The sequence below is a fragment of the Zea mays genome, chromosome 9, assembly GCF_902167145.1.
Source record: "Zea mays cultivar B73 chromosome 9, Zm-B73-REFERENCE-NAM-5.0, whole genome shotgun sequence".
NCBI classification, from domain to species: domain Eukaryota; kingdom Viridiplantae; phylum Streptophyta; class Magnoliopsida; order Poales; family Poaceae; genus Zea; species Zea mays.
In genome coordinates, this window is record NC_050104.1 from 6186849 (window position 1) to 6195086 (window position 8238).

Sequence of the window (8238 nt, forward strand, 5' to 3'; positions counted from 1 at the left end):
AGTTTCAACTCATTCGGACAAAGTGGTGACACACATCCTAAGAAAGGCATACATCTCTCATATAAGGCTAATTACTAAGTGAGAGATGCTATTGCAAGTGAGAGATGTATAGTACCACTATGTCAAAAATATTTCAAAATATTATAACATGATCATAAACCAAACTAATGTGTCCATGAATAGATAATTGCAAAAAAACATAGAGATAAATAAAAAACAAAGAATTAATATAAAATGGTAGGCAAAACACAAAAAATGTCTCCTTGCAGGCGCTTGAACCTAGGAGCTCAGTCTTTTAGTTAGTAGGTCAAACCATTGAGCTATGCACGTTTTTTTGATATATACCCAGCGCTAGTATACTTAAACGCATTAGCCTCCGCAATGCCAAACACATTGGGCGCCAAAAAACATGTTTCGTCGTCGTCACTAAAACAGACTCCGCTCTCATCCTCTATCTCCCGCACTCCTCTTATTTCTCCCCCACTCTTCTTTCTCCCCCACTATTTTCTCCAAACCTAATCGCCGCCGCTGGGACACGACGGCTGTCGACGACCTGCCCCCTCGACCAGGTACCTCACCGCCGCCGCTGGGACACATCCGCCGTCGACGACCTGCCCCCTCGACCAGGTACCTCACCGCCGCCCCCTTACCTCTCATCGCGTCGATGAGCTGCGTCGTCGCCGACTTCACTCGCCGCATCCCGCTCTATCTCATTGCCATCCGCATTTCTCTCGCCCCTTCCACCTAACACGCCCCATCCACATTGCTCTCGCCAACCCCTAAACCCTAACATCGCTGGATTTGGGTCATCGCAGACGACCTTGATGGTGAACAAAAGGAGGCACAGAAGTCAGAAAGGTCCAGCCCCTAAACCCTAACCATCGCTAGATTTAGTTTAATTATTCATTCGTTGTTATCAGAGATATTGTAAATTGATTTATGTAATCATTGTGCACTGATACAGTTGTGTTTGGTTCCTTACATTGTGTTATATGCAGTCACATCCATGTTTTAGTAGAGAACTTATGTTTCTAGTACTAGTAGACAAGGTTCAAGAAAGCGCGATTAGGCGTGCGATTAGGCGTGGTTAAGCGCTGAGCAGAGGGTCAACGCATCGCTTACCTACTAAGCGGGCAATTAAGCACTGGCCCTGCTTAATCGTGCCCATTCGGCATGTTTAAGGGAGAAGAGGAGGGAGAGGAAGAGGAGGAACACCTCCGGGGTCAATCCAGCAGGCAGCAAATCGACGGATCGACGCGAGAGAGAGAGAGAGCGGACGGACCTACGATGCCTGCAGGCAGCAGATTGGTGAGAGAGAGGCGGAGCGGCTTCGCGGTAGAGGTGAAGATCGCACGAGGGAGGAGAGGCTTCGGGAGAGGGAGCCGGAGAGCGTACGACACGGAGGAGGATAGGCTTCGGGAGAGGGAGGCGGAGAGCACAGGGCGGCGGCGCGGGGCGTGGAAGGAGGCAGCAGAGTACTAGGTCATCACGGGAGAGGGGTTTTGCGTTGAGCCTCCTGGCAGGTGGGCCTAGTGGGCTGCAGACTCATGAAGAGAGGAGGTGGGGGTTAAGGGCTGCTGCAGGGTGGCCCAATATCATGTATTTTTTTCTCTTTTTAACAAAAATGATTAAGCACGATTAATCACGCTTAAGCTTTTTCACCACCATACCGCTCGCTCAGCGCTTAGTGCTTTCTTGAACCTTGCTGGTAGAAAGAGATGAGAATATCTTCACTTTTTTTGTTCATACTTTGAACATTGTTTAAGCCTGCATAAAGATTTCCACAACCAAACAGGGGAAAAACTACAGTTATAGTGCAACCACAATTATGAAATTGCACAATCATAACCAAGCTTCATTATGACTGAATCAACACATCTTATCTATTTGCTTTTAGTCAAATCCTTCCCTGCAAATAGTAGTACCTCTTAGCTTTTAGTAAAATCCTTTACATTATCTAATACGCACAGTATGCTTGTTCTTATCTATCTTGCAAGTAGTTCAACATGAGCGAACTGCTTATGAGAGAAGACGGGATAAACAAGTGGAGGAGAATATAAAGAAGATGCAAGATTTGGGTCTGAACAAATATACTTCTGTTCTAAATAATTCTGTCTCACCATCTGCATCAACAAAGGGGAAAAATGCAGCAAACAAGATATATAATAGTTCAGATTCGGATTCATATGTCTCTTTCTATCTCCTTGACGATGATGATCAAGGAGATACTGATGATGACACTGAATATTATGAGCAGCCAAAACCCCTGGCAATGAAGGTGCTCCTTCTATCTTCAAAGTAGTGGATGCCAAATAGTTGCATTGCATTTCAATGTTTTTAATCTGGTGTTTAATATATGCTCATGCTTTTAGATTCATCTTCTTTATTTCATACCTCTTAATTAATATATGGTCTTGCTTTTAAATGCACATGACTATTTTTTTGTGGACAGTATCCTAGAAGAGGTAGAAACACAACCCTTGCTTCAAAGAAGAAGATAGACCCCAACATGGCTCCAGGCATTAGGTTCAGCAAGAGAGTGAGGGCAGGTGCACAACCAGAGGAGCAATCTTTAAAAAGGCTTCACTCTACAGAGACAGATGGCCACAATGTACAGGAACCAACAGATGGAAATGATCACATACCAAACAGCCCTACTACACCTGGACTTGCTGATCATTTCAGCAGAGCTGCAGAGGAAGCCATGGCATCTGCTGCTCATGACAGTACAGGTGATGCTGAAGGCAACAGCCGTACTACACCTGGACTTGCTGATCATTTCAGCAGAGCTGAAGAGGAAGACATGGCATCTGCTGCTCATGACAGTACAGGTGATGCTCAAGGCAATGTAGCTAGAGATGAAGAAACGTAAGACAAGTTCTATTTTTCAGTCAAATAAGGCATCTCTTTTGCTGATTTGCATGAAACAAAACAATTTCATTATTCAATAAAAGCGAATTATATTTTGTAGCTCCTACACAGCGAGCACCAAGGAGACCCAGGGCAGCAACCAAGGGAAAACAACTGGACAAGATGACTAAAGTTATGCAAAGGAGACTGCCCATAGCTGTTGAGGAAGGCAAAAAAGGCCACATGAACCTGTTCAAGCTGCCAAGTTTGCATCAGAGGCTGGCATCATTATTCGGGAAACCATGCCTATCCTAACTCGTTGGAAAGATTACAAGGACGACCAGAAATACTACAACAACTTTGTGTCACAGCTAAATGTAAGTGCATTACTGATTCTATGGTTCACTTGTATACTGCTTAACCTGAATTGACTAACTATGGAATTGTCATATGCATAGGGGCGCTTGTCCGTTAACACTGAGGACAAGGCAACAAAGGAAGCTTGCACCGATATGCTACGCTCTGCGGTAAAAAACCAGCGTTATCGGCTCAAGCAGAAATACTTCAATGGTGTACCTGCAAATGAGATTAGCACAACTTCTCCTGTATCTTACATGACTGATGAACAGTGGAGGGCATTAGTTGCAAAGTGGTCTGATCCAAAGAACATGGTATGGGTATCTTGTCATATATTGTTCTTTCACTATAAGTTTGCAAAGGATCTTCGCATATTGAACCTATGATCTAATCTGACATGTTCATTCTCTTGTAGGAAATAAGTGAAAAGAACAAGTAGAACCGCAGTCAAGTCAAGTTTCATTAGGCTACGGGTTCTCGCTGCTATGTGGCACACTTACATGCATATGTAAGTAACTATTACCTTGTACTACTACCTGCACTTTTGCACTCAACTTCTATTGCATTTGATCTGAGCAAACTTCGTTGTGATTGTTTATCCACGAAACAGAAGCAGAAGAGAAACCGAGAAGAACCCAGCTTAGATCAGAGTGAAGAACTAGATGCGGTGGACGCCTTCAAGACCTGTCATACCAGCTCCAAACGTGGCCTAAGTGAACCGGCAAGAGAAGCACTTGTAAGTTCATTTGTTTGCTTTATTTAGTGTAATTTTTATGAGATCATATGAGGGAGGCTGGCTGTGGGTCGATGGAACGAAGGGGAGTGAGATCGATGAGTGAGATCGCGTGTCCCATCCCAGGGGAGTTCAGATCATAGTCTATTTTGTCTGCCATTTGTCTGCCATCAAATTTCTGAAATGAAAGTAAATATCATAGTCTATTTTTTGTAGGACCCGTGCACTAGAAATGTATAGGTTTTAGAGTCTTTGTTAAGCAAATCTGCTATAATTTGTAACTGTTTTCACATTATTTTTCATAGTCTATTTATAAAGTCTTTCAAATGTATAGCTTTTAATTTGCCATCAAATGTATAGCTTTTAAGCAAATCTGCTATAATTTGTAACTGCTATAATTTGCCATCAAATGTATAGGTTTTAGAGTCTTTGTTAAGCAAATCTGCTATAATTTGTAACTGTTTTCACATTATTTTTCATAGTCTATTTATAGAGTCTTTCAAATGTATAGCTTTTAATTTGCCATCAAATGTATAGCTTTTAAGCAAATCTGCTATAATTTGTAACGGCTATAATCTGCTATAATTTGCCATCAAATGTATAGCTTTTAGAGTCTATCATAGTCTATTTTTCATAGTCTTTGTTAATGCCTTGTAGGACCCGTGCACTAGAAATGAAAGTCACTGTTTTCACATTATTGTCAGCGACAAATCTGCTATAATTTGTCATCTCTACATGCCTCAAATTATTGCAATAACTAACAATTGATATCTTGCTGTTGCTCATTAGCATTAACATGTAACTGTTTCTGTCCATGATATTTCAGTCTCATATGGAGGCTTTGAGGGCTGAACCTGTTGCTGAAGGTGAGATGCCAGCATCCAGTGTGCACCTTGTGTCGAAGGTGCTGTTCTAGAGCAGCTCACACCAATTCCTGAAAAGCGTCGGCATCAAAACATCGGCAACCTCCAAGGCATCATCATCAAATCATAGTGAGCTTCGGGAACAACTTGCAGCTGAAGCGACGGCTGCTGTTCAAGGTGAACTCGACCAGCTCAGGAAGAAATGTGAAGAAGCTGAGGAACAGCAAGCGAGGACACAAAGGGAGTTGGAGGAGTACAAGAAGATAACAGAGAAGAACAACAAGGAGATGGAGGAGACCAATGTGCTCATCAAGAAGCTCTTGTCCTTGCATGGTAACTCTTCTTCGACATGAGGGCTGCCAGTCAGAGCTGCTGTTTTTGACCTGTTCTTTGACATGAGGGTACCCAAAAACTCTAGTTGCTCGTGGGTGTCAACTTTTGATTATATGTTGTTATGTTTGTGCAAACTCAACTGAAATGTGAAGTCAAGTGGTGATGCTGTGAACTGAGTTTAGTGTTGTCCACTTAGTTTGTATGCGCACTGGAATACTAGTTGTATTCATCTATGGAATATGGAATTGTGTGCTCATTCCTCTGTTCTAGTATATTTTGCAATTTCCAATAAAATTATTCTCTGCACATCTGTGACCAAACTGGTGACATATAATAAAACATATGCCACGTCAGCTGCCACTGTACTAGCCACGTCAGCGTTGACGTCAGCGCTGACGTCAGCTGCCACGTCACTAGCCACGTCAGCGCTGACGTCATACGCATCAGCACCTTCCAAACGGCTGTTAATGACCAAACCACGACTCTATCTATGACGATACCGTACCGTCACAGAAACCAAACGGCGTTAACAACGCCGTCAGTTTGCTCGGGCAGACGACGAATTATGACGGAAAAGTGCCTTCCTCTATGACCACAACTGATCGTCATAGAATGAATTCACTTCCATGACAACGCGGCTTTCGTCACAGAATGTATACACATCGATGACGAAAATGGGTAGTCCGTCACAACACAACAAATGTGACGCGACCCCTATGACCAAATCGAACTCGTCACAAATTCGTCACAAACCTTTATCTGTGACGATATATACACATGCAGTGACGCAATACGAACGTCATCGATGATATATACACAAGCTATGGCCCCATTAAAAACCTTTCCCCCCCCTTTGGAATGGAAAAGGGTGCCATAAAAAATGAAAAAAGATTACATCAAATTACACGTAATATCGCCGAAGCTCATCCACATTCCAAGATCTGGGTATGTCGTTGCCGTCCATATCCTTCAATCTGTAAGAACCAGGCCTCGACGAAGCTACCACCAGAAAAGGCCCTTCCCATTTCAGCTGCAACTTGCCTGCTGTGTCCGGATTGGCCACTCTCAGAAGCACCAGATGCCCTGGCTTAATATTTTTCAACCGAACCTTTCTATCACGTCATTTTATTGTTTCGGCTTGATATTTATTAATGTTCTCCACAGCCTGAAGTCTGGTCCCCTCTATAGTATCTTTTGCTATGTGATAATCAGCTTCGTCTTCTACCGAACCTGCTGTTCTTATTGACCCTGCTTTAGCTTCTTCTGGGGTTATAGCTTCGTCACCAAATAATAGTTTGAAATGTGTAAAACCTGTTGAACTTGATGTGGTTGTATTGTGGCTCCACACTACTTTAATCAACTCATCTGGCCACTTTCCTCTGGGTTGATTGAAGATTAGCTTTATTATTCCTGTCATTATAATGCCATTTGCTCTTTCTACCAGCCCATTTGACTCCGGATGCCTAACTGATGCAAAATGAATCTTCGTGCCAATTTGGTCACAAAAATCCTTGAATGTTTCAGCATCAAATTGTGTTCCATTGTCCACTGTTATAGCCTTCGGCACGCCGAAGCGACAAACAATATTTTGCCAGAAGAATTTCTGGACTGTAACCGAAGTTATTGTAGCCAAAGGCTTTGCTTCAATCCACTTAGAAAAATATTCTACAACCACCACAACATATTTCAAATTACCTTGCGCTGGTGGAAGTGGGCCTAACAAATCCAGGCCCCATCTTTGCAATGGCCAAGTAGGCTATATTAGCTGGGTGAGAGATGAAGGATGCTTCTGGTCTCTTGCACTTTTTGACAATTTTCACATTTTTGAACTAGCTCTGCTGCATCCGAAGTTGCATTCGGCCAGTAAAATCCTTGTCTAAACACTTTTCCCAGTAAGGGCCTAGACCCAATATGAGATCCACATAGACCTGCATGTATCTCCTTCATTAATTCAATACATTCAGCTCTGGATAAACACTTGAGGAGTGGAGAACAGACTCCGTGTTTATATAATTCCCCTTCTATTACCACATACGGTCTTGTCCTTGCTTCCATTCTCTTATTATAAGCTTCGTCATCCGAAAGACAATTACCTTGGAGGAAAGATATAATTTCAGTCCTCCAATCTTCACTATGTACTGGGGAAATTGCAAGCACTGCTCTTTCCATAAGTTCAACTGAAGGTGCTTTTATTGTTTCAAAAAATACTTCCGAAGGTAGAGGGAGCCCCTGTGCTGCTGATTTGGCTAGCAGATCTGCATGCTCGTTTTTTTCCTCTTAGAATATTCTTGACAGAAAAACCATCGAAAGAAGCCTCCAACCTTTGAACTGTATCCAGATATTTTTCAAGCTTCGGGTCTCTTGCCTTGCTACTTTTGTCTATATGGCCAGAAATGACTTGAGAATTAGTTTTTAGGATGACCCTTCATATTCCCATTGCCCTTAACTTCTGAAGCCCCAACAGAAGTGCTTCGTACTCAGCAATATTATTTGTACAACTAAAATCAAGCCTTGCTGCATAACATGTTCTGACTTTAGAGGGTGCTACTAGGACAGCAGCCGCTCCTGCACCGAAGGTTCTCCAGGAACCATCGCAGAACACTATCCAAGCTTCAGCGTCTTTATTTCTTTCTTCTTCCTGAGCCCCTAGCGTCCAATCGGCAATGAAGTCTGCTAATGCCTGGGACTGAATTGAGGATCTATGGACATAATCAATGTTGAACTCATTAAGCTCTGCAACCCATTTTCCAATCCTTCCAGTAGCTTCTATGTTCCTCATTATGTCCTTCAGAGGCTGCGACGAAGGAACAATTACGTGATATGCTTGAAAATAATAATAAAGCTTCCTGGAGGCCATTAACACATCATACAACACCTTCTCCAAGTATGCATAATTTTTCTTTGATAAATTTAAAACTTCAGAGATGAAGTACACTGGAGCCTGCTTTTTGATTTGGCCATCTAGCTTCTCCTGTACAAGAGCCGCACTAACTGTAGAGTGCGAAGCTGCTACATATAAGAGTAATGGAGCCCCTGGCGAAGGTGGAGTTAGTGTTGTTAGATCGATCAAGTACTGCTTCAACTCTTCAAAAGCCTTTTGCC